Here is a 26849-nt window from a genome sequence, read left to right as displayed (position 1 = left end):
GTGGTGGCAGGAGAGACTTTGCAGCAGAGACCCAGCAGCAGGAGATGGCTCTATGGGCTTCCTGGCCCAAGGAGAGAGAAAGCTGACTCCCTTTGGGCAGAGGCAAGCACAGCTGGGAAGAGGTTGTCCTCATGAAAGAACAGCCTGAATTCTAGCTGTTACTTCCGTAATAAACCCCATAACTGTGAGTACTGTCTGTGAGTTCTTTGTGGCCACTGCAGTGAATTATGAAACCCAGTAGAGAAGTAGAGAACGCTGCGGGAGGGATGGTAGATGTTAGAACTGATAAAGATGGCAGAGAAAGGAAGCATGTCTGACCTTCACCTCACAGGCTTGGGCTGTTGATCTCAATTCTCCTTCCTCATTGTGAAGTTAGAGGAGGTGAGACATTGCCCCCACAACGTTTTTACAGTTTCTCATCCTCTTTAACTTCCCTAAGTTTCAAAATCTTTTCATATAGCACTTTTATGAAGTGAATAAGCACATGCTAATTTAGCTGTTTCCTGAAGAAGAAAGGCAGGCTTCCAGGTTGGGATGCTGCCAAGAAAGGCTGGCTGAACCTGTGTGGAGTTTATGTTTGGGGTTTGGTCCCCTACCCTCGCCGGTTAACATTATCACTGTTCCAGAGATGAATCGCTCTAACTCATAAGAGACTGAGTAAAAACCAAATTGCTGAATTATCGATTGGCAATGAGAAAATATAAGTGTCAGGTGGAATGAATCTTCTGTTGGCCTGATGATGTGAGAAGATCCATAGAAGCCGCATATCTAAAGGTTGCTTAGTCACAACAGAAGAAGGGAGTTAGCTACATAGTTTGAATTTTCGAAATATTAGGACTCTGATGGGGTGATTCATTTGTTTCCCACTCACCTCCACATTTTTGGAGTGTGCTGCCCCAATTTGTTCTAATTTTGCTTTTCTACACTTCACAACTAACCTCCCTCTTATTCACGCACTGTTTTAATGAGGTTATAATTGAGGCTTGCTTAATTACAACCTACTGTGATCCATCATTTATTTATTTAACAAATTAACTTTCAGAAGTTAGCCTGACTTCTAAGTTACTGGGAAATATCTCACTGTTGCCTGCTATGTGTACCTATGGTTTATAACTATGGATTTCCACATATTATATCATATTCCTTAGAGCAAGGCAAGTCTGGATAAATTGGCTTGTTCACCCATCTACCTATTTGTTAAACATATTTCCAAAGGACTTTTGGCCATTTTCAAAAATCAATTTCTATAAAATAAGTCTATAAGATCCTACTACACTATGAGCCTGTCGGCTTTTTTGATTATTCAGAATATCGAAAAGAATATCCCCCACATCATGAAAATAGTTCCAAAAGTTAGGTTCTAAATATTTGGGAAATGACAAGATTGTCTGAACAATGGTAGCAGAAAATGACTGTATTATTGGTATGTACTGTAAAAATCACAATCATGAACAAGTGTCCAATTAAGGAGAAACTATTGTACTAAGCATGATTGGCTAACTTCAACTCCCGTTAATATTCATTTACTACTTGTCCATTTTATTTTGCTACCTATTAGCACTTGCTGCAAAAAACCCCCAAAAACAATAGCAAGGGCCAAAGTTTTAAGAAAAATTTATGAAAGAATAACTTAAAATTGGAAAAATTCAATTCGTGAATTTTTTCCTCATGAGTTAAGAACCGACTGCTATTATTTAGTTATAATCTGAGGACATCAGCACAGAGGTGTAATTGGAGAACGGCTACTATAAGATGAATATTTTAATACGGGGCAAAATTTTATTATTTCTCTATTACAAATATAGAAATTTAATTAGAGGCAAATTTTTTTTTTTTTTTTACAGCATTTGCTTTGTAAAACTTGAAAGACAGGAATTCCTTCATTCAGATTTCTTTTTTATCTTGTATGATATCCACTTCCAGAGATGAACCAGCAGTTTTTTAAACTCTTAATGATATTGCCCCAGACTGTAAGGTATAAATGTCACAAAATTTACTGTATTATCGCAATATAGAAAATAATACTAAACATTACTAGAATAAAGCATAGTTTGTGCTTTATCATTTTCTCACTAGTTGGGGAGGGCTACAAATTCTGTTGAAGCCCCAGTGCAGTGGTTCTGAAGCATTAGTATACACCACAATCATCAGGGGGCTTGTTAAAACACCCCAGAGCCCCACTCACCAGAATCTCTAATTCAGTAGGTGTGGAATGGGGTTCAAATTTGCATTTCTAACAAGACACTGGTGATATACAGCCACACCTGAGAACCACGGCTGTATACCCTGGGTTATCTTCAACTTAATAAGTCTCTGGTTATCTCTTTTCCTATTTCCCACAGTGGCTTAACAAAATTTTACCAGCTTGATCAACTCATACCCTTTTTACCCTATCGTCCCCATTTTTTTCGGCGAAACAGTTTCTTTCCTTCATCACAGGGAAAACTGGGGTCATCAAGTATGAACTGCCTCAAGTTTCTACCCCTGTCTTCCAGTCTGGGTCTTTTCCTTTTTAAGGCTCATCCAACTTCCTGGGCTCTTGATTAAAAGTCTTCCATCTCGTCCAGGATATAATTTCATCTTTATGTCCTAGCCATTTTGTCATTGCACCTCTCTTGTCCTGAGTGTTTAATCCTTCCCTCTTTACCAGCTTCCTCTCCAAAGCCTGCAAACATGCTGAAGTCTCTTGGTATTGAAAGTTTGCCTTGTGGCCCTGCATATTTCTCTAGCTACTCTTTTTATCCCTCACAGGGCAAGCTCTTGGGAACTTGATTTCTCAACTGCCTTATCTTCTTTTTCTTTTTCAGCTCACTACAACCTGGCTTCTATTCTAATTACTTTATTCAAGTTGCTTTGTCAAAGGTCACCTTGACATGCCTAAGTCCAATTAACTCTTTAAATCTCATCTTAGTACCATCTCTCTGTTTCAAACTCTCTGCTCTCCTGATTTCTGTGACATCACTAACTTTTCATTGATCTTTTTTTTCCCCCCAGTGTTCCCTCCTCTTAAATGTGGGTGTTTAGGATCTAGTCCAGGTGGTGCAATGGTTAAGCACTTGGCTGCTAACTGAAAGGTCAATGGTTCAAACCCACCAGCTGCTCCATGGGAAAAAAAAAAGATCTAACCATCTGCTCCCATAAATATTACAGCCTAGGAAACCCTATGGGGCAGTTCTACTCTATCATATAGGGTCACTGTGAGTTGGAATAGACTCGACAGCACACAACACAGGATCTAGTCTTTGTTCTACCTACTCTATCTTGGGCATCTCGTTGTCTCTCTTGGCTTTAGTTACAGCCTATATGCTGTTGGTTCCTCAGCCTACATGTCCAGCTACTCTCCTGAGCTCCAGACTTTATCTAGTTTCTGTCTCCACCGTTCTATCTGAATATTCCAGTTGGCAATTGGTTATACCCATCTGGTTTTGTGCTGTCACTTCAAATTCAACATGTCTAAAACTTGCTGCTTAGAAGTTTCTTGTCTTGATGATTGGTACTACCATCCCCTCGGTGACTCAAGAAACCTTGGAATCGTCCTTGAGCTCCCCTTTTGCCTCACTTCCATCCCCATACCTTTTCAGTACCTAAACAGTAAAAACCAAACCAGCTGCTGTCAAGTCAATTCCGACTCAGAGCAACCCCATGTGTGTCAGAGTAGGACTGTGCTCCATAAGGTTTTCAATGGCTGATACTTCAGAAGTAGATTGCCAGGCCTTTCTTCTGAGAAACCTCTGGGTGGGCTGAAACTGTCAACTCTTCATTTAGTAGAGAGTACATTAACTGCACCACCCGGGGACCCCTTATCAGTACCTGTTGTTATTAAGTGCTGCCAAGTTATTTCCAACTCATAGTGACCCTATGTACAACAGAACAAAACACTACCCAGTCCTGTGCCATCTTCAGAATCCTTGTTATGCTTGAGCCCATTGTTGCAGCCACTGTGTCAACCCATCTCATCAAGCGTCTTCCTCTTTTTTTCGGACCCTCTACTTTACCAAGCGTGATGTCCTTCTCCAGGTACTGATCCCTCCTGACAACATGGCCAAAGTATGTGAGACAAAGTCTTGCCATCTATGCTTCTAAGGAGCTTTCTGGGTGTACTCCTTCCAAGACAAATTTGTTCATTCTTTTGGCGGTCCCTGGTATATTCAACATTTTTCGCCAACACCGTAATTCAAAGGTATCGATTCTTCTTCAGTTTTCCTTATTCTTTGATACCTAATATAAATTCACTTTCTTAGTATTTCTCTTATCATCTTGAACACATGGGGTCACTGTGAGTTGGGGCCAACTCAACAGCAGTTAACAACAATAACATTCTTTCCTATTCCATTGACCTAGCTCCAGCCCATGTCTTTTCTTTCCTGAACTGCTAGCGCCTTCCAATCTTTCACCCTTCCAACCTTCCTTCCACATTCACGCCAAACTGAACTTTTTGAAAGTCATATTTAACCGTATTATTACCTTTAAAAATTCCTTCCAAGGCTCTCCATTTTTTATTAAAGTACAAATTCCTTAACATAGTAGACAAAACTTTCTTTGACCTAGCTCCTGCCAAATTTCTGGCTTGCCTTCTTATACCTTGTGGTCCCACCCTGCTGGGTAACTTGCAGTTCCCTCTAAAACACTGTAACTTTGCTCATGCTGCTCTCAGTTTAAATTACTCTTCCTTATTTTGTTAAATCATTGCTTACTTTTCAACGCTGAGTTTTTGAATCATATTCTCAATAACAATAACAATAATAATGAAAAATAACATTTATGAAGTGATTATTATGTGCCAAGGAGCTCTGGTGGCGCAGGGGTTAAAGGTGACCAAAAGGTTGGCAGTTCAAACCAGGGCTTCAAACTGGTTGATTCTGGTCCAAACCCTTCCTGAGAATTTGCATTTCCATCCCAGATATACTGAATCAGAATCTACATTTTAACAAGATCCCCAGTTGAACTTTATGTGTAATAAATTTTGAGAACCACTGCTTTACTAGCAGTTCTCAGAATTGGTCCCTAACCTGCAGCATTAGCATCACCTGGGAACTTGTTAGACATGCAAACACTCTGTAGGGCTTTGAACAGAAGGAACCAGCTCAAAGCCCTGGTTTAAACCCACCAGCCACTCCCAGGAAGAAAGTTGTGGCAGTCTGCTTCTGTAAAGATTATAGCCTTGAAAGTTCTATGGGGGAGTTCTACTCTGTCCTATAGGGTTGCTATGAGTCAGAATTGACTCAGTGGCAATAGGTTTGGCTTTTGGTATTACGTGCCACGCACTTTACAGACATTCTCATTTAATCCTCCCAATACCATTTCAAAGTTCACACCAGTATCCTTGACTTATAGATTAGGCAACTGAGGCTCAGAGAGATTGCCTTTCTGGACATCTTTTTATGTACCATTTAACACTTAGTGCCCTCAAATGATTACTCTTATTTTGTCTCGGCTACAATCAACACATACTATCATACTACTATAAAAACCAAAAAACCCATTGCCGCTGAGTTGATTCCAACTCATAGTTACCCTATACTATTTTAGGGAGGTGAAATAATCTATATTGGAGCTGATAATTTTGAAGTAAATGGTCTTCCAATGGCAGGGATGGCCAGTAATCCCTCAAAGATTGGGGCAGCTAGAATCTAAGAAACAAAAGAAATAGCTAAACTATTCAGCATTAGAAATAAATAGGAATTTTGGAAATTGGGTAAGAGAGCAGAGAAGAGAATAGAAGGAAGAAGGGGGGTGTGTATAAAAATACAGCAGTGTGGTGGGAGGGCTTTTATACTGGTTAATTTTATGTGTCAATTTGGCTAAGCTATGATTGTCAGTGGTTTGGTCAAACATTAGACTAGTTGCTATTTCACAATGCAATCACCATCCGTAATGTAATGTAACATAACGTAAATCAATTAATCAGTTGAAAGGGAGTTTTTTAGGGTGTATTCTGCCTCTAGAGTATAAATAGATATTTCTGCATAACTCATTCCCTCTCTCCACACTGTACTCATTCTGTCCCCTGACCTAGGGATCTTGGAATGCAAATCTGCAGAAGTCTCCAGCCTACCATCCAACGTATGGGTTTTGTACTTGCTAGCTCCCACAATCCTGTGAGTCAATCCCTTGAAGTAAATTTCTCTCTCTCTCTCTTAGGCTGGGTTCTCTAGAGGAACAAAACCAGCGAAGCATATATTTAAATATTTAGAGAGAGATTTACTTCAAGGAAATGGCTCACGCAACTGTAGGAGTGGCAATTCCCAAATCTGTGGGTCAGGCATCTGAATGAAAACTTCTCCTGGCTCACGTGGTTACAGGGATTGATAAACCCAAAATCTGCAGATCAGTCAACAGGCTGCTGGATCATTGGCTTGTGGGTGCTGGCAAATCCAAAATTTGTGGGTTAGGCGACAGGTTAGAGGCTTCTCATGTCCTCAGAACCTGAGGTCAGATGACAAGAAGAGTGCAGGATCCAGAGAGGAAGCTTTGCCAGAGCATCCATTTATATACTGGAGGCAGGCTCCACCCACAAGGAAACTTCCCTTTCAACTGATTGGCAGCTCACATCAGATCATAAAATGGAAGGTGATTTCATAGTGTCTGCCAAGTTACTGAGAATCATGGCCTAGCCAAATAGAAATATAGCATTAACCGTAACAGTTCACCCCTTGTCAACTTGGCACGTGCACATCTCCTTAAACCTTACATAATCTCTAAACAAAGACAATTATGAAGTCAAACATGATACAACTAACATGCATAGAACTGAGAACATACTAGCCCCATTTAAACCTTCTATTTATAATAAGTAATGGAATAAGGGAGAGAAGAAAACAAAGATATCTGATACACACACACACACACATAGGAAACCCTGGTGGTGTACTGGTTAAGTGCTACGGCTGCTACCAAAGGGTCGGCAGTTCGAATCCGCCAGGCACTCCTTGGAAACTCTATGGGGCAGTTCTACTCTGTCCTATAGGGTTGCTATGCGTTGGAATCAACTCGACGGCACTGGGTTCTGGGTTCTGGGTTATACACACACATATAACAAAATGAGAAAGAAATACTCATAACAATTATACCCCTCATTTCTGTAACCAGTCACGTGGTTGTAGCTGGTATTTGGAAATACCTCTTCCACGACTATTTTGTATTTCCTTTGCCCTCAGCAAGCAACTCAGCTGATTGTGGTAAATCATTCCTGAAGGATTTGGGCCATTAGTAGTCATGTCGGAATTGGGTTGCGGTAGTTGTCTATTGACTTTAATCACAGGGCATGGTAGTTCTAAGAGACGCCCTAAGGAATCTCCTGTATTCTAGACATACTCTTCTTTACGTACTTATTGTAATGTTAATATGATTTCCACTTGGTATTCAGGATCAATCATACCAGCTAATATGGTAACTCCCTCCTTTGCCTTTGATTCAGAGGCATGAGGAGCCCAAATTAGGCAGGTGACATACACACTCACAGTCACTGGTTCCGTTTCTCTAGACAGATTTTAAGAACAGGAATGCTTAACGTTTACTTTTAAGTTGTATTTTTATGTTTTACATCTTCTTTCATTGTCTCAAACTGTAGTTAAATTTGTTGTCCCCACACAGAGCCTTGTGAGAATGCTTTTGGGCAAATCTATGAACAGGGCTAAGTTCCACATCTGAGTGGATACGTATAGAATAAGGATAGATGGCAACTCATCCATGGGCTTCACTAAATTAGCATAAGTGGAACTTCCAGGCCAGTAAAGATGGGCAAAAATGTTAGACTCTACCAAAATATGAGGAAATCTTGGATTGGGGATTGGGCTTGTAAATAAGGTGGAGTGAAAGTTCAAGCCAATCTTAACCAAGAGCTCTAAAGTCAGAGAGATCTCAGCCGACATCTGGGTTACATATTTTGCTCTTATTTGTTTAAATACCAGGTCCCTGGATGGTGAAAATGGTTATGCACTCGACTACTTGACAAAAGGTTAGCAGTTCAAACTCATTCAGAATCCCCCCCTTAGACAGGCTCAGAATCAACTCCGTGGCAACTAACAGAACAATATTGCTGTGTGTTTTAAGGATCCCTGTTGGCGCAATGGTTAAGAACTTGGCTGCTAATCAAAAGGTCAACAGTTCAAATCCACCAGCAGCTCTGTGGGAGAAAAGACCTGGAAATCTGCTCTGTAAAGATTGCAGACTAGGAAACCCTGTGGGGCAGTTCTACTCTGTCACATAGGGGTCACTATGAGTTGAAATTGACTCAACGGCACACAACAACACTAACCTAAAGGTTGGTGGTTCAAATTCACCCAGCGGTGCCATGGAAGAAAGGTCTGGCAATTTGCTTTTGTGAAAATTACAGCCAAGAAAATCCTATACAGCAGTTCTACTCGGTAACACATGGGGTCACCACAAGTCAGAATCAGCAATGGGTTTGATTTGGTTTAGTTTCTAGTCCTCCTAAATTCATCAGTAAAAAGCTTTTTTGATGGCAGAGACCCTGTTATTCATCTTCAGATCCCCAGTGCGCAACAATGACTGGTGTGCTTAGTGGGTCCTTAATAAATGTTTGTTATGAGAATAATTGTCACATTGACATATATTTATTGAATTAAGAAAAAATAAAGCAATAACACCATACATCAAACAAACTCAAAATGGATCAAAGACCTAAATGTTAAAGCCAAAACTATAAAGTTCTTGGAAGATAATATAGGGACAAAACTATGGGACCTAATTTCTTTCAGTAGTAGATTTCCAAACACAGCTACAAATGTATGAGCAACAGAAGAGTAGTTAGATAACTGAGATCTCCTGAAAATCACGTTTATGCTCATCAAAAAAATTTATCAAAAGAGTAAAAAGAGAACCTGTAGATTGGGAAAAAAAATCTTTGGGAATGATAAAACTGATAAGGGTCTAATCTCTAAAATACATAGAAAACTTTAGCAACTCAATATCAAAAAGACTAACAATCCAATTAAAGAATGGGTAAAGGACGTGAACAAACACTTCACCAGAGAGGACATTGAAGCAGCCAACAAACACGTGAAAAGATGCTCACAATCATTAGCCATCAGAGAAATGCGAATCAAAGCTAAAATGAGATACCATCTCGTCCCTGCAAAAATGGCACTGATCCAAAAAACAGAAAAAAATAAATGCTGGCAAGGTTGTGGGGAGATTGGAACCCTGATCCACTCCTAGTGGGATTGTAAATTGGCTCAACCACTATAGAAAACAGTATGGTACTTCCCCATAAAGCTAGAAATAGAAATACAAACAATCCCACTCCTAGAGATATACCCTAAAGAATGAAAATTACTGACATGAACAGACACATGCACACCTATGTTCACTACAGCATTATTCACAATAGCAAAAAATGGAAACAACCTATGTGTCCATCAACAGATGAATGGATAAACAAACTGTGGTACATACACACAATGGAATACTATGCAGCCATAAAGAATAATGATGAGTTCTCAAAATACATTATAAAGTGAATGAATTTGGAGGACATTATGCTGAGTGAAATAAGTCAATCACAAAAGGACAAATATTGTATGATCTCATTATTAGAAAAACTATAAAAAGACAAGAATAGGTATACATACAGAAAGCAACATTCTTTGGTTGTCACCAGGGATGGGAGGGAGAAGGAGGGGGAATCACTTTGTAGATGGTAGACACTTTGTTAGTTTGGGTAATGGGTAAGGCAATACTGAATAAGTGTGAAGTCAGTAAAACTCAATAAAAGTAAATGATGACACTAAGAAGTACACAAGAATAATTGGTGATTTTGGTGAAAGCCACAACATATGCAATTTTGAAACAACAGTAATAACAACTCAAAAATATGTGAGTGGTTATATAAGTAGATATCTATGCTTATACATGTATAGGTAATCACATATGAATATACTACAGGTGAGCATGTATAGGTATTTCATTAGGCAAATGTATATACATGTTTGTGTGTGCTGCATATATATTCATATATAAAATAAACCACATAGGGGACACAGTTAAGGATACTTCCTAGACATAACCAAACACCTACAGGATTGGGTTACTAGGTTTAAGGGCTTAGGACCATAGTCTCTTGGGGGTGGCGAGGCAACTAGGTCTATTGGGATAATTGTGACCAAAGCTCACAAAGATGGTATTCTACACGCTAGTTTGGTAAGTAGTGTCTGGGATCTTAAAAGCTTGTGTGCAGCCATCTAAGATACAACTATTGGTCCCTATGTGTTTGGAGTAAGAGAGAAAGAAGACAAACCAAAGACTCAAAGAAAAACAAGTTTACAGGACTAATAGTCTACATGAACCACAGCTTCACCTACCTTGAGACCAGAAGAACTAGATGGTACCTGGCTACCACCACCGACCTTTCACACCAGGAACACAATAGATGGTCCCAGATAAAACGGGAGAAGAATGTAGATTATAACTCAAATTCCTAAAAAAGTCCAGACTTACTGGACCAGTAGAGACTAGAGGAACCCCTGAGACTATCGCCTTGAGTTGCCCTTTAAGCTTGGAACTTGAATCACTCCCAGTGGTCACCTATCAGAAAAAGACCGAGTGAGTGGCTCATAAAATAAATAATATCACCCATGAGTACTGTGCTCCTGTAACCAAAAAAAATCAAACCAAACCCAGTGCTGTTGAGTCGATTCTGACTCATAGCATCCCTATAGGACAGAGTAGAACTGCCCCCATAGAGTTTCCAAGAAGCACCTGGTGGATTAAAACTGCCATCTCTTTGGTTAGCAGCCGTAGCACTTAACCATTACACCACCAGGGTTTCTCTAGACAATTGTCTAAATGAGACCTAAAGGTCAATATTTACCCTAGACCGAAGATGAGAAGGTAAGGGGGGACAGGAAGCTACATTAATGGAAACAGAACAACCGGAATGGAAATAATGAGAATGATGACACGTTGTGAAAAGTGTCACTGAATAATATGTGTAAAAATTGTTAAATGAGAACCTAATTTGCAATGTGTAGCCCTGGTGCCTCAGTGGCTAAAAGCTTGCCTGCTAACAAAAAGGTTGGCAGTTAGAATCCACCAGCTACTCCTTGGAAACCCTATGGGGCAGGTCTACTTCATCCTATAAGGTCACTATGAGTTGGAATCAACCCAATGGCAACAGGTTTGGGTTTTTTTTTTTTTAAATTTGCTGTGTAAATTTTCTCCCAAAACACAATAAAGTGTTTAAAAAAAATAAAGTCTTACTGCCTGAGATAAGATCTTGTGTTGAGTTTGTTCTCATGTAGTGCATTAAAAATATGAACATTTAAAAAATTACTTTAAGTACTGGATTAAAAACTGGGAAACAACAATAACTGCAAATTACTGAGCATTTTCAATGTGCGAGGAACTTCCCACTTAAATTTTTTTAAATAATATTTTATTGTGTTTTCAGTGAAAGTTTACACATCAAATTAGGTTCCCACTCGACAATTTCTACATTAATTGTTCAGTGACATTAGTTACATTTTTCACAATGTGTCAACATTCTCTTTAATTGCATTTTGGTTGTTCTATTTACAGTACTCTAGTTTCCCTGCCCCCTTCTCGTCTTTGCTTTAGAGTAATTGTTGACCTTTTGGTCTCATATAGATGGTTTTTTAGTGGAGTATTCATAGGTAATAGCCTTTGTTTTTTGTGTCAATTTTTTATTTCACTAAAAGGTAACCTCAGGGGATAGTTTCTGTTCAAGGTTTAAAGAGTATGTCAGGGCGATAGTCTCAGGGAGTCCTCTAGTCTCAACTGGTTCTGTACGTCTGGACTTCTTAAGAATTTGAGTTCTGTTCTGAGTTTTTCTCCCACTCTATCAGGGTCCATCTATTGTGGCCCTGATCAGAACAGTTGATAGCGGTAGCCAGGCACTGTCTAGTTCTGGTCTCAGGGTAGATAAGGCCATGGCTCATGTAGGCTATTAGCCGTGTAGACTAGCTTCTTCTCTGAAACTTTGGTTTCCTTCTTTCTCTTTTGCTCCTTACAAGTAGAGGCCAATAGTTATATCTTAGATTCCCATTAATTTTGATAAAAGCTCTACCACATAGCTAATATTGTCTGCTTTTACAGTCAGGGACACTCATTTTCACAGAGGTTGAATAACTTGTCCAGGATGTTATGGCTAATAAGTGGCACCAAAGCTCATGTTTTTTCCTACTATATGTGACTGAGTTAATGAGGCTGTTTCAAATATATTTTGGAAAGCTAAAACATGATTTATGTTGCATCTATAAAATGCTAAAATTAATGCAAAATAATTTAGTCAAACCTGTTGGTAGTTTCCTGATCACTATTTGACAATTGATCTATGCATTAATTAGTCAAAATAGGTTTATTGCTTCCAGCTTCAGAGTGTGAACTACTAATAGCAATTACATTAGCCACACTGTGGCCTTACTTCACTCACGGCACTAATTTGGCACTGATTAATTTTGGGGCCTGTTTCCATGTGTAATTTGAAATAGAAAATGGAGGCAATTACTCAAATAATTCACTGAAATCGATCCGGTTTTACATATATATATATTTCAATGAAAATACTTTGGGGACCTGGATGTTTCTGCATGTTTGTCTCAACTGAATTCTCCATTTTCCTTTTAGGTATTGACAAAAAAAAAAAAAAGTTATTTTTTTTATTTTTTAAACAAGGGAATATTTAGCTTTTTTCACATTTTCTTTCTTTCATAACTGGTATTTTATTGGTTGTTTCAAGGGCCAGTACAGAGACGTTATGAACAATTTGCACAATTCTTAACTTACGTACCCAAAGTCTAAAAAGCCATGCAGTTATAATTCTTTTCTAAACTCCGGTGATTTTCCAGCTTTAAGTTAGGAGGCAAATTTTCCTTCAGAGGATATCAAGTGCCAATATCTTCAATTGTTGATAAACTGGTACATCATAAAAATAGTTCCCATTAATTCACAATTTAATATCACACACACTACATGCTCAAATTTTCAACCTTTCATAGCGTATAACAAAGTGATTAGGAAAATAGGACTACCAAGACCAAAGACATTACAGAATGCACACAGTTCAGACAGCAAGAGCCAGGACGTGGGAGCAGTTTTGTTTAAGAAACAATTCTACTAAAAATCAACATGGAAATAGAAGTAACTAAAAACGTGCAGGACATATAAATGCATGACTGGGCCTCCAAATTGCCGTTTAGAATGCTTTGTATTGTGGGATATAAAAACTGCCCCCGGCACACCTATCGGATATTACTTGGACACTCAGGACCGTCAAAGCCTCCCGCAATTCAACATCCCACTATTTCGCCTCTTAAAAAACACATATTTACACTTAAAAAATGGGATGCAGGCATTTCCTCCTTCTGACAAGTGTTTCTAGAGTTACTAAAAAACTTGCATTTCCCCAAAATAGTTGATAAAAATACTCCTCTGGATTGTACAAGAAGGGGCATACAAGACCACAGATAAAACAGAGTAGACAAATACTAATCAGACTTGTCTTCTTTCCTGCTTCATCAGAGGCTGGACTCCTCATTTTTAGCTTGTCAGTTTTCTGCAGTTTGTTTTCCCTTTGCTCCCCTTCTGTTTGCACTTTTTGTCTGAAGATTTATCATATCCTCCTGTATTTTTTCATTTCCCACTTTTGCAGGAGCTGACAACCTCACTGATCTCTTGGGCTCCTCCTTCATTGCCCCTTCTGCCCAGTTGACTTCCCCCTCCAGCACCTGGGCAGCGAGGCAGGCCTGCTCGGTGCCTGAGGGCTGCGGTGCCTGGAGAGCCTTCGCGAAGCTGGGCTGCCTGGCCACTGCCACTCCGCCCTACGCCTGAGCTGCTGGGACCCGAGGTGCGGGCGGTGGGAGAACCCTTTCCACATTTTCTTAAAACAAAAGTGCAATATTCCTTGACATATATTAGGTCTGGATGGGCCTCTATCATGTGAGCAGGATTAGAATTGATTAAATTATAAAATGTTTCAAAGCCAAACTCTGTTTTATTTTAATAAAAACTTGTCTATGATGGCAAAAACATTAAAGATAATAAAAACGCGATAATTAATTTTTTTTGGAAACCCTGGTGGCGTAGTGGCTAAGAGCTACAGCTGCTAAACAAAAGGTTTGCAGCTGGAATCCACCAGGCGGTCCTTGGAAACTCTATGGGGCGGTTCTATTCGGTCCTATAGGGTCGCGATGAGTCGGAATCGACTCGACGGCAGCAGTTTTTTTTTTTTTTTGTAATGAATTATTTATTTATGCTCAAAACTGAATTCTTGATCTCTCCCACCCATCTAAAATACTCCATCCCAGTCTTCCCAACTCAAGTAATGGCAAATCCATTTTTCCAGTTTCTTAGAACAAACACCTTAGAGGCATCCTTGACCTCTCTTTCTATAGAATCTCAAATCAAATCTGTCAGCAAATTGTATTGGTTTTCAAAATATATCCAGAATCCAACCATGTCTTACCACCTATATTGCAACAACCCCAGTATAGCTACCATCATCTCTAACCTGGGTTGCTGCACTGAGATTCATCATCCTATACACTAGTCTCAATTTAGTAGCTAAAGTGATCAGTTTAAAGCCTAAAACCACATCATGTCAATCCTGTCAATAGCCTCTTAGGGTTTCCCATCAGAGTAAAAGCTAAAGTCCTTATAATGGCACCCAAGGCCTGCCACCATCTGGCCCCCTAGTCTCTGACCTCATATTACACTAGTCTCTTTGGTCACTCCACTTCAGCTCAAATGACCTCCTGGCTGTTTCTTCAACTTGCTGGGACTGTTCCCACCCCAGGTCCTTTGCACTGGCTCTTCTTGTTGTCTGGAATGCTCTTTTTTCAGATACCTCTTTCACCTGAGTTATATAGATTGAATTGCTTCCCTGCAAAATATGGCTGCTAATCAAAAGATCAGCAGTTTGAATCCACCAGCTGCTCCTTGGAAATCTTACAGGACAGTTCTTCTCTGTCCTATAGGGTCACTATGAGTTGGAATCTACTCGATGGCACTGGGTTGGGTTCATATCTGTGGTTATAATCCCATTTGGGAATGGGTTTTCTTTGATTATGATAATGCGGCAGTATTAATGTAGGGTGTGTCTTAAATCAATCTCTTTTGAGATAAAGGAGAGCAGACGAAGCAAGAAAGCAGAGATGGGGGAAGATAGACGCTATGCTACATGGAGATCACCAAGGAACAACGGAACAGAAGCTGAAAAGAGATGGGGACCTTCCCCCAGAGCCAAGAGAGAGAAAGCCTTCCCTGAGAGCCGGCCTGCCCAAGTCTGGACTTCTAGCTGCCTAAACTGTGAAAAAATAAATTTCTGTTTGTTAAAGCCAACCATTTGTGGTATTTCTGTTATAGCAGCACTAGATAACTAAGACAACCTTCTTCAAGTCATTATTCAAATACCACTTTCTCAATCAGATCTACCCTGATTACCCACTTTAAAAATGACAAATCCCCCATTCCTCCTGTGTTTAGTCTCATTCTATATCACTTCCCTACTTTTTAATTTTTCCCCCTATGACACTCAAGGCCTCCTAATATACCTGTATATTTAGGTATTTTTTTTGTTTGTTGTCTAACTCCTATAAGAATTTAAGTTCCATGATGGCATGGATTTTTGTCTGTTTTGTTCACTGCTTTATCTGTAGGTCTGTGTGTCAGGCACATGGCAGGACCTCAATAAATATTTGATGAAGGAATGAAATAATTAGCATCCCTCTCACAGCACTCAGCAAATAGACCTCATTTTCAGGGGAGAAATGTAAAAGTTGTTTATTTATAGTACAAGAGGTATTAGGTATTGGATTTCATGAGAATGAGAGAAACTAAGTTTTCATGTGCCTAGAGGTCTGCAGCAAATGACTTCTTTAAAGTATTAAGAAGCAAAGATGTTATTCTGAAGACTAACATGCGGCTGACAGAAGCCATGGTATTTTCAATAGCCTCATATGCATGTGAAAGCTGGACAACAAATAAGGAAGACCGAAGAAGAATTGATGCATTTGAATTGTGGTGTTGGCAAAGAATATTGGATATACCACGGTCTGTCAGAAGAACGGACAAATCTGTCTTGGAAGAAGTACGGCCAAAGTGCTCCTTACAAGCAAGGATGGCAAGACTTTAACTCAGGTACTTTGGACAAGTTATCAGAAGACACCAGTCCCTGGATAAGGGTATTATGCTTGGCCAAGTAGATAGTCTTTGAAAAAGAGGACGACGCTCAACCAGAAGGTCTAACACAGTGGCTGCGACAATGGGCTCAAGCATAGAAAGGATTGTGAGGATGGTACAGGACTGGGCAGCATTTCATTCTGTTGTACATAGGGTTGCTATGAGTGGGAGTTGGCTCAACAGCACCTAACAACAACAGAAGGTTCAGGGGTCTTTTGAAACCCTAATATTCTATGATTCCCATCCCATTCTGCATCTCAAAAACATGAACATTTTCTCAGCAGTTAAGCACTATTTTTAGAAGTTCCTGGAGTGTTAAACCTACAGTGAGGGGTCCCTAAGATGGTGATCACAATTACAGTTCTACAGACTGCCCAGCACTGCCATTCTTAACATTTCTTCTCTAACCAGTTAACCAGTGATGATCTCCCAACTTTGAAGTATAGTATATAAGTTGGAATCTACTCGATGGCAACAGCTTTGTTTGTTTTTGGTATATGAACGTAACTGGAAGACAGAGGATGCCAATTTGATTACACTGTGAATAATTTTGTGACCCTTCCCTCCAGTGTATCAACAGGTTTGATTAGTACATGTTTTTCATATTGGTCTTTCTTGTGAGGCGTATAACATTAGTTGAACATCCAAGTCTGCCTAAAGCAAGAGCTCTGTATATTCATGTGATTTTTGGCAGCATAAATATGAATGCTGAGATTATACTGTACAACTTTAAATTATGCCTGTACATTTATCCTTTGGTCATTCTGATTTTAAAAGAACATGGAATTTTAGGGTTGCAAGGTTTTAGTTTGTTTGGTTCAATTATATCATTTTAAGATATGGAAAGTAAGGCCCAAAGATGTTAAGTGACTTGTCCAGGTAGCACAGAGCTGAGTAACCTTTCCGGTAAGAACAGCTTGTTCTAAAAATAAAACAAAGTACCTTTGAGACTGCTAACTGAAAAATAGTTCTCAATGTCAGACAAATAATTGAATATAGCAATAATTTCTAATACTCAATTCTGCCCAATTTGTTTCCATGGTAACTGTTTTAAGCATTAGAAATCTAAGGCAAATAGAGCAAAGGATAAAATGACTGATAAATAGGAAGATAAAGTTTCCACAAGCATCTTAATAAATAAGAGTCATGGATTACAAAAAAGTAAGAATTTGCAGGTCAACTGACTTCAATTAGAAACCCTGGTGGTGTAGTGGTTAAGAACTATGGCTGCTAACCAAAAGGTCAGCAGTTCAAATCCACCAGGTGCTGCTTGGATAGCCCAATGGGGCAGTTCTACTGTGTTCTGTAGGGTCACCATGAGTTGGAATCCACAGGAGAAGACACGACTTTATCACACAGATGGTTTCATAGTAACTACAGCTTTTGCCATTCTTTGGATAACGTAGGTTTTTTTAATTACTCTGTATTCTTGGTAATGTGCTTGAAAGGGAGTCCCTGGGTGGTGCAAATGGTTAAGTGCTCAGCTATAAACCTGAAGGTTGGAGGTTCAAATCCACCCAGAGGTGCCTCAGAAGAAAGGGCTGGTGATTTACTTCCAAAAAATCAGCCATTGAAAACCCTATGGAGAAGAAACAGTTCTACTCTGAAAAACATGGAGACACCATGAGTTGGAATTGACTCACAGCAGCTGTCTTTCTTTTGGTACTTAAAAGGGTTTTTCAACTATTGTATAAAAAGTCTTCCTTGCAAGGAATTATGACAATTCTCTGTTACTTTCCTGTATACTCCACACTTTGCCCAGCATTGAACTGAGCCCTGATTTACACATTATGGTGAGCTTTCACATTCTAAATATCTTTATTTTTTTGGAAGTTTAAGTGTTTGGCAAATGTGAAGTGTTGGGGAGATTAAAGAAAACTAAACACAAAATTAACAGAAGACACAACTACAATCCATATTGGAAATAATCAAATAAATTTCAACTTAAAACAATATAAGCAAATAGGAATAAGGAAGAGATTTAGAATACATACATGAAGTAGTAATGCTTAAAAAGACCTGGTGGATTTACTGGATCCATTGAGACTGGAGGAATCCAGAATCTATTGCCTGGAAACAACTTTTAAGCCTTGAACCGAAACTATCCCATGAAGTCATCTTTAAAAAAACAATTCATCTCATTCAATAAAGAATGTTTGCCTTGAGCATTGTGCTATTTCAAAGAATTATCTATATAAGATTAAACGAACAATGTTAACTATAAAACACAGTGGGGGAGAAGGGCAAACCCACTGGGGTCTAGTTGGTAGGACTCATAGTAACCCTACAGGACAAAGCAGAATTGCTCCACAAGGTTTCCAAGGCTGTAATCTTTACGGAAGCAGACTGCCACATCTTTCTCCCATAGAAGGGCTGGTTGGTTCAAACCACCAACCTTTAGGTTAGCAGCTGAGCGCTTAACCACTGCCCACCAGGGCGCAGAAGAGACTCCAAGTGGTGAAACAATATGGGCAAAGATAAGAATGGTTACAAAATGTGAAGTATGTAAACACTGTAGATGAACTGTACGTGTAAAAATTGTTTAATGGGTATATGTTTTGTTGCATATATTTTCACCCCGCTACCCCCCAAGAAAAGACCTGGTGAAGGTTAATAGAATCCCTATTAATTTTAAAATACCTCATGTGGTAGGAGTGTATGTGAGCATGGTTAATCAGTTTTCTTCATTAAGCAACCAAAAATAATGTTACAAATACAAAGAATACTTCAAATAATGTGAGGAATGAAAGCAACCGAAGTCATTGCCTTATGACTGTATCCTTTAAAGTATAAGTATCGATCAAATGCCGTGAGGACAAGCTGCACAGTTCAACAACGGCGGTTTTAAAATAAAGAGGGACAGGCCAAAATCCTAAGGGGGAGAAAACAAACATATGCGATCGTCCATAAAAAGCCTTCAAGTAGAAAAAGGTTTTCAAAATTAAAAACGTGCTCATCGCGCACCACCTCCCACTGTCTCTTAAATGATCCCGTGCAGGGCCAGTGTTGGAATGGTGCTGTGCGGCGGGGCCCCAGAGGAAGAGCTGGTATTTCACTGTCCCAGAAAGAGTTCCATATCCACATCCCGGATCGCTCATTTATTGCGATCCTTTCGGTAGCTGATTTTTCTGAGGTTTCCCTTCGCTATTCTAAATGCACCATCTGCCTAAGAGCCCCGTCGGCCCCATTGCTAAACAGAAGCTTTCATTGGCCCATCTGCCTGAGAGTTGAACACAAACTTTCTGTGTAGGTCACTGCATCTCCTGAATACCCTAGCCCTTTCAGTGCCATTCCTAAAGAATTCAAAGCTTGGACTTGGAATATTTAGCGGCTTTCATTCATTCCCACCCCTCTCCCAACTTTTCCCGCTCCAAGGCCGCAGGTATAGCCCCGCGTTGCGCGCCGTGGCCCTGAGGGCCCACCGCAGCGCTGGGGAACCGCGAAGTTCCAGCGCGCACCACGCCCCGCCCCCGCCGAGCGTGGCGGAAGTAGCTTACTCGGGAAAGACGACCTCGCGCCACCTAGCCCAGCGCGCATGCGCCAGCGCTCGTGGTGCTAGTGGCGGGTGGCGTATCGCTACCTCCTTCTCCACTACCCCCGCCTCACACAGAGCCCGGCTAACGCCATCTTGCGACCCCCCCACCCCCACCAGCCGAGTCACCTTTTCCCTTTCAACACTTCCCCCCCCATACCCCGCCCCTTTCCAAGCGTGTCCCGGGCCGCAGCAGCAGAAACCGCATCTTCTCTACCCCCACAGTCTCCACGCGGGACCCGCAGCCGTGCCTACAACTATTCTTAAAGCAGAGGTTGTAGGGGGGCGTGGGGGGCGATGGGAGGCGGACGCGGTAAAACGTAAGGAGCAGGGAAGGGCGCTGCGTGGCGAGCCCCGCGTCTCTGGGCCCCTTCCCCCGGCACCGCGGTCACCGCGCCGGCCACGCCCCGGCCCGAGGGTGGCCGCCGGGAGTAATTGGCGTTTACACCGGCGGGAGGACGGTCGTGTGAGGCGCTGGCTCGGCGCGGCGCTCCGGTTCTCCCGGGAGTGAGGGCTTGACTATTGACTCCTCCCAGTCGGTGGGTGGGCGTGGGGCGAGGGGCGCTGGGCAGGGCAGCTCCCAGGTGTTGGTGGGTTGTGCTAAGAGACGCCTCCTAAGTCACTTAAGTAGTGCTAGGAAGAATCATAGAAGGAAGTTGTTGCTTAAAAAGAGTAGGTAGTAGAGGTGTAAAAAAAGTATCCAGACAAAGAAAAAGATGGACTCTTCTACCTGGGCGAGCCCACGAATGTGACCCTGGGGAAATTATTTAGCGTCTTTGCCTCGGTGTTCTGGTCTGTAAAACGGGGATCGTGATAGCCTAACTCAGAATCGTGAGGATTACGTGCTTTTATACACATTTAAGGCTTCGAACAGCGCAAGACATTGCTAGCTGTAATTAATTTTGGTCGCCGTGTTTTAAGAAGTTATCATATTTCCTGAATTAAAAATCAGGAGACTTACTCTGACAAGTGAGAGTGAAGTTGTGGGGACATAGGTATGATTATTGTATCCGTGGACAGGTTAGCCTATTTCCATGAGGTTGATGGAAACTGAACTCTTTAAAAAAAAAAAAAGTTCTAAAGAAATTGGTATTTATCTGGAAGGAGTGGGCTTGGGGTTTTCGTATACATAAGGAGCAGAACCTTGAAAGAGATTAAATTAGGTCTGCAAAGATTTACTTGAAAGTTCAGTTGAGGAGAGATGGATAGAATTTCTAGGGACTGTTCTAGGCAGACTAGATTTGACTGAATGTGAGGAACAATTTTCGAATACTACTTTGCAAATTATAGGATGCACTTCTTTGTGCTATTGCCAATTTCTTGTCTCTGGGTTATTCAAGCAAAGGGTGCCTAGGCCTAAGGCAAACTGTCCAATAGAACTTTCTGTCATGGTGGAAAGGTTCAGCAATCTGTGCTGTCCAGTGTTGTAACAAATGTTCACGTGTTGCCCTTGAGCACGTGAATTGTGGCTAGTGTGATTGAGCAACTTAATTTTTAATTTAAGTAGCTCATGTGGCTAGTGGCTACTGTATTGGACAGCACAGATCTATAAACTACTATGGGACTCCTTCCAATTCTTGATTTGGTGGGGTTTAAATCAGAGAAGCCAGCTTGTGGAACATTTATTGCTTTAGGGAATCATAATTATATTCAAATAATGCCTCTCATTCAAACTCTGTCACTCAAAACGTGAGTCTGTTAGTACTTTACAGCTTGACAAATTAAAACAAAGCATCCTTTTGACTCTTCAATTGTACAGCCAATGCCAGATCCAGTTGGAGAGCCAGAACACTAACTTTTAATCATTATTGTTTTCTTTTAATCATTATTGTACTGTATTGTGAACATGGTTCCCGCTATCCTTTATCACCTTGATTAGTTTTCAGTGAAAACTTTTCAACTCTTTTATTCCTAATTTTTTTTTTTCCATTTGAAAGATGGTCCTTTTTTTCCCCCAAACTTTTTGTACAAGCAATTTGATAAATTATAACAGCAACCTTTGGGCATTGGGCCAATTTAGAAGTAGTTTTGTGATTGTCAGTATTCTGAACTTTTGAAGAGATGTACGTCTGAAATTTGTTGAATAATGTTTCACAAGATTATGTTCTTTGAAATATATGGATTTGTGTTTCAAGCAAGTGTTCATAAAGTTTGAAAATAGGATTTTTTAAGCTTTATTTGTAGCTGGCATGGTGTCTGTAAAATGGTGCCCTTGGTCTCAAGACTGAAAGTAATCATCAAATCTGGAACAACAACTTAAAACTCACGGGTTAAGTCACATGCAGAGAATAGCCCATAACATACAGATTATAAGGGGCTGCTCTTATAGAGGGTGACCGTATGCCCCAGTTTTTCTGGGACTCTTGTGATTTAATCTCAGATCAGAAATGTCCCAGTTGAGGTCATATGGTAAATAGCGTGATCACCCTAGTTTTAGGTTTGTTGAAATGTAACATAAGGCGATATACATTATTACTGTACGATTTAGGAAGATTAACAATATTGCAATCCCAGAAATGTACTTGCTTTAAAGTAGTGACAAAGGTAATGCTATTGTGCCTGAGTAATAGACGAGACACCTGGAATAAGGCCAGCAATGGCTTGCCCATTTAAGCCACCTGTAATTTAAAAGTACTCGATTTTCTCTTTATACTGGATAGCTATTTTGGGCAGATTAATTTTTGGTCTAAAAAATGACCTTTTGGTGTAGGAGGCGGCTGAGAAAATTAGGCCTTGCCAATCATTAAAAGATCAAGTATTCTTGTTGAAAATAACAGCCATTTTATTTTATGGTGAGGTTGAAGAATTAAATCAGTCAGAAATCTGTTTATTATGTATTAGAATGTTAAAGAAGGATTTTGCTTATAGTTCACACAAATAATAAAGAGAATTCCACCGAATGCATTATTGTATTAATTGAGTTTATACTGTCGTGGTTATAATGTTTAATTGGGAGTTAAACACACTTTGAGTCCTCACTCTGATTCTTTCTAATCATGTGATTTGGGACAAGTTGTTTAACCTTCCTATGAAGCCTCAGTTTCCTCCTTTATAAAATGAAGATAGTAGTAGCTCCTACTTGTAGATTCATGAGGGTTAAATGAGGTAATCACGGGATGTGTTGGAAACAGCACAGCACATGAGAAGTAACAGGTAAACACTTCAGCCTTTGGTCCTGGTTCCTGCGAGCAGGACCACACCTGAGGCCAATAAGTGGGGGCCTATAAGAAGGATCATCTGGGAACCGATGCAGACTAAGCCTCAGGAGGCCATATGGTGAGGCCAATAAAGGCCTTGGAGGATGGAGGCTCTCTGGACCTTCTAGTCAGGGAGAGTGAACATTCTGCTTTTAGAAGATAAATCCATCCCCTGGGGACATGGAAGCCTTGGGTTAAGAGCTCTCCTGATCTGCCCTTTGTGTTTGTATTCTTTTTCCTTCTAGATTAAAGATAGCCTTTTCCCTGTAGTTGTGAGTTGTTCCATCGGATTATCAGACCTAAGAAATGGAGAAGGGACCAGTATCCCCTGGCCTGGCCCCAGGTGAATGGGGAAGAGAGAGAAAGGGCTGAGTGGAACAGCTGGAGTCAAAACTGACCGGGGAAGGGAAGCTGAGATTTCCCTTGTCTGGCTTGATATTGCAGAAGTACTCGATAAATATTAACTACAGTAGCCTTATGTTTATTAAATAATAGATCTGGAAGAGCTATTAATGTTGTGAGCTGCATCGTGGGTAGGTGCAGAGAGCACCTAAAACTAATTCTGAAAACCAAGGTTTTCCCCTTCTGCCATATTCTGTCTTTGGGATTTTGGTTAAGATATTTAACTTTTCTGAGCCTTGGTTTCCTCACCAGTAAAAGGGGATCAATCCTGTCGATGTACTTTTACTGTGTGCCATCGAGCCGATTCTGACTCATAGCGACCCTATAGAACAGAACAGAACTGCTCCATAGGGTTTCCAAGGCTGTAATCTTTATGAAAACAGATTGCTGGATCTTTCTCCTGCAAAGCAGCTGGTAGGTTAGAACTGCCCACCTTTTGGTTAGCAGCCGAGCGCTTAACCACTGCGCCATCAGGGCTTCTTATCTATTTATTACCTCCAGTAAAGACTGACCCTAAATCTTTAAAGTATTGTTGTATATTTTAATTTATAAACCAACATAAGTAGAGTATAATAAGCGCTATTATCGAAGTCTGTTCTCTTTGATAAATGTATTTTTAAGGTCACAGTTATGGCACCTTATCGATCCGGTTATAGTACATTCTCTACAGACAACAACTCCACACCACAGATAAGAGGTTCCCAACATTTTCTTGGGCACTTGATGTGTTCCATCCACTGTATCAAATACTGTATCTCATTTAGTTATCCAAACAGATCATTCCCATTTAACAGGTGGTACTCATTTTTTTTTTTTTTTTCTTTTACTTATGAGACTCTTAATTTCCAGAATGGGTCTATCAGGGCTTTTAGCACTATACTGCTGCCTCTGATAATATTGCTCTGATAGTACATGGGTATTGAAAGTCAAGTAAGATAATGAGTATGAAAATAGCATGCTGTCTGGCATGTAGTATGTGATAGGTGCTGAAAAATGTAGTATTCACTGATTCACAGGAAAGCCAATTGAAATAATTTATGTAAATGTACTTTATAAACTGTAAAGTACTATACAAGTATAAATTATCTGAAAAATTTTGACGATGTATGCTTTTACTATATTAAATGGTGTTGAGGTTTTATGACTGAATCCTCACCATTTCACTTCATTCACGTGTAATTTGTTGTTGAGTCTTTAAAAGACTGTTTCTAATCATAACATGTTTTCTCTGAGAACATACAATATATTTGATGATAATCCTTTGTGATACATTTTTAAGTAGTTATACTTTTGGTTGTACTCATTGTCGTCGTACTCATCGTCGTCATCCTTGTTCACATGAACTGAGTGCTTTCTGTTGTTGCAGGCACTGTCGAAGTGCTGTACGTACGTTACTTCATGTAACTATGAGAGTTTTTAAAATCTCCATTTTAAGAACAAGGAAATTGAGGCAGGGAGGTGACGTGACTTGCCCAAGGTCACACTGCTAAGATTAGAGCCTGTATTTGAACTCCAGGGCCCAGCTCTTTGTGCTACACTGTAGATTAGCGTGAGCAGATCTAGCACAACAAAGTTCACTATGACAAACACATTGTGGCGGTCTTGTGAGTTAATTAAGATACACTTTTATTTGAATGTTCCTCGTGGTGTGGTAGAGAGAACTCTGGACCAGGAGTCAGGGGACCTCAGTTTTAGTCCCAGGTGTATCACTAAATAGTGATGTGTCCTTGGGCAGTTCAAGAAACCCCTCTGGACTTCAGTTTCCTCACCTGAAAAAATGAGGGATTTGGAGGAAATTAGTGATTTTTCAAGCTGTAGTTCAAACCTGCTCAGATGTCTTTGGCCCCCCTCCTGCCAATTTGCATAGTTAAACTTTTGTCTGTTTTAGTTCTTTATCTCTCAGCCTTCAAGATCTCCTTTTAAACACAGAATTCCTAAACTTGAAGTTTAAAGTCATCAGTCTCTAAGATTAATGACAATGTAAGTCCCTTGAGAACTATGAGTAGAACTCCTCAATATTTCCACATTATTTTAGTGTGTTAGAAGGAGATGAAGAAACTAAGGCACTAAAATGGGAGACTTGGTGAATTTTGGTGAAAATATATAACTAGATTGAATATTCAGGTTATCAGCTACCTTCGATCAAAGCCTGTTTATTAGGTTGGTGTCCTTCAACCAGTATTTTTACTCTTAGCTTCTGGATTGGTGGAGAGGAAATACTTGCTTTGTAGGGTGATTGTGAAAAAGTGTGAGATAATATGTGAAAGACCCTTATAACCTCTTAAATGCTTATGCAAAAGTCATCTATTTTTTACATGCCTACGATAAATCCCCTATTTCTTTTCTAATCACATGAACTGTTCTAACCACATCAGATATTTTATTAACTTGTTTATGTTAAATATAAAATTTTCATAAGGTTTAATATTTCTAAAATGTGAGTGTAGACTGGGATAGAATATTGATGTTTAAAGACTTGGGAGAGCATTTGGTCCTACCTCCTGTTTTTTTTTTTTTTTTTTTGACATCCTTGTGAAGGACCCTTACCTCTTACTATTAGGAGTATAATTGATTCCAAAATTTTGCACATATATGAAAAGTTATAAATGACTGTTAATTCAGGTATATTTTATGAAAAAGTAACAGTTTTTTAAAAATATTTTAAAACTAAGCTTTGTCAGGGTTTGTATGTTGTGTGTTGTAGGATGATCTGGAATGAACATTTGCAGAGTACTTTGGGGACCATTTGCAAAGAATTAAAGCTTTTTTTTATTTTACTTTTAAAAAGTATTTCCATGAGAGACTACTGACTATAAAAGCCTATGAAATAGAAACCTACATTAAACTGAGGCTACTGAAAAAAATATGCCAATAGAACTTGATGTGTCTCTGAGCAGTATGCCACCGAGCTCCTATGTTTACAAGTTAAAAAAAAAAAAAATTGCTCAAGCATTTAAAGAGGCTATATAAATGTGCAGTTTCTATCTGCCTGCCTACCTACTACCTATGGAGAGAGGGAAAGAAAATTTTCATCGTTTATAAAGTGTTCTGATGTTCTTTTGAATTGAAGAGAAATGCTTTTTTGAGTGTCCATTATGTGTAGGCACTGTGTTCTTCATAACACCCCGGTGAGGCAGGCAGAAATTATTCCTGATAGAGGAACTGAGCTTGAGAGATTAGTTGATCCTCAGTACCAGGTTCTATATTGATTATATTTCTTAACAAAAACCCTATGATCCTGACGTTAATTTCAATTTTCTGCCTTAACGTCAGTTGTCAAAAAGCTTCACCAGGTTTTCATCTAATTTGAAAGTCTAGTAGGTATCTTAAACTTAACATGGTCCAAACTAAGCTCTTGTTTTTCTTTTTCCTTCCTACTCTTCCTGGTCTCAGTAAATGGCACCAGCATTCAACCAGTTGCTCAAGCCCTAGAGTCACCCTTGATTGCTCTCCTCTCATAGCTCATGTCTAATCCATCAGCAGGTCAGCTCTGTTGTTAGGGACTGTCATGTCGATTTTGACTCATAGTGACCCAATGTGACAGAGTAGAACTGCCCTAT

General features: G+C 39.9%; 2 protein-coding genes across 5 annotated transcripts in view; one reads left to right on the top strand and one right to left on the bottom strand.

Annotated features, from left to right (window-relative positions):
• Positions 1-26849, bottom strand: part of RUNX2 (RUNX family transcription factor 2) — a 232520-nt gene that overhangs the window by 164886 nt on the left and 40785 nt on the right. The gene's annotated exons all lie outside the window — the stretch shown is intronic.
• SUPT3H (SPT3 homolog, SAGA and STAGA complex component) overlaps positions 19718-26849 on the top strand; it is a 538271-nt gene continuing 531139 nt past the window's right edge. Inside the window, exon 1 of one of the 3 annotated variants that reach the window (XM_049893481.1) lies at positions 19718-19964. The gene's annotated coding sequence lies outside the window, so the exon portion shown is untranslated. Of the gene's footprint in view, positions 19965-19986; positions 20230-20261; positions 20483-26849 lie in introns of those variants that run through there. The other 2 variants (XM_049893456.1, XM_049893465.1) reach the window with 2 other exon arrangements.

Source organism: Elephas maximus, chromosome 1, assembly GCF_024166365.1.
Source record: "Elephas maximus indicus isolate mEleMax1 chromosome 1, mEleMax1 primary haplotype, whole genome shotgun sequence".
Taxonomy (NCBI): Eukaryota; Metazoa; Chordata; class Mammalia; order Proboscidea; family Elephantidae; genus Elephas; species Elephas maximus.
The sequence above is the reverse complement of the archived record's forward strand: the minus strand, read 5'-3'. Positions and strand labels throughout refer to the sequence as shown.